Source organism: Anabrus simplex, chromosome 8 (genome assembly GCF_040414725.1).
Source record: "Anabrus simplex isolate iqAnaSimp1 chromosome 8, ASM4041472v1, whole genome shotgun sequence".
NCBI classification, from domain to species: Eukaryota; Metazoa; Arthropoda; class Insecta; order Orthoptera; family Tettigoniidae; genus Anabrus; species Anabrus simplex.
This window is the reverse complement of record NC_090272.1, coordinates 36,135,498-36,136,154: the sequence shown is the minus strand read 5'-3', so window position 1 is coordinate 36,136,154 and position 657 is coordinate 36,135,498.

Here is a 657-nt window from a genome sequence, read left to right as displayed (position 1 = left end):
GCAACCTATCCAAAGCAACTGATAGTCAGTTTGGTTCGATTAAGGGTCCATTCGGCGGATGTTCCGTATCCGTGAAGGGTATTTGACTGGTGGATAACCTTAATTGAGAGAAAATCAGGCGTTCTACTTGTTGAAAGTCAGATTTTCCACGGATCGTGTGGATTAACTCTCAGTTCTTGTTTGGAATAATAGGTGCCCGGTTTTCAGGTCTTCCCTTTTCAGTTTTTCAGTTTCGCTGTCCACTAACATAATAGCTTCTCTGAAGTAAATCTTCGGCAGTGTAAGAAACAAATCGACGTTATGTAATGTGACTGTGCTTGAAACATTCAAAACCAATAATTTATTTTTTTTTTTCTGCAAGAATGCCTGTTAAATTAATTATGTTATCGTGCTATTTCAGTTTAATAAAAGTTAGTAAGCACATTTTTGCTCCTCATTTCAAGTAGTTAGGCTTTCTTCTGAACCCCATCGTTTGGTTAAGATCGTGACCGAATTTATTCCCGCAACGACCCATGATTTAAGAGTTCTAAATTGTTCTACTGTAGCAGCCGTGGCCGACCAACGATGGAATGGTAAGTTCAAGGGTTCAATGTGTTGCATGCAAGCTTTGGGAAGCCATTCTTTCTGATTACATTAGACATGTTTGCGAAATTAATA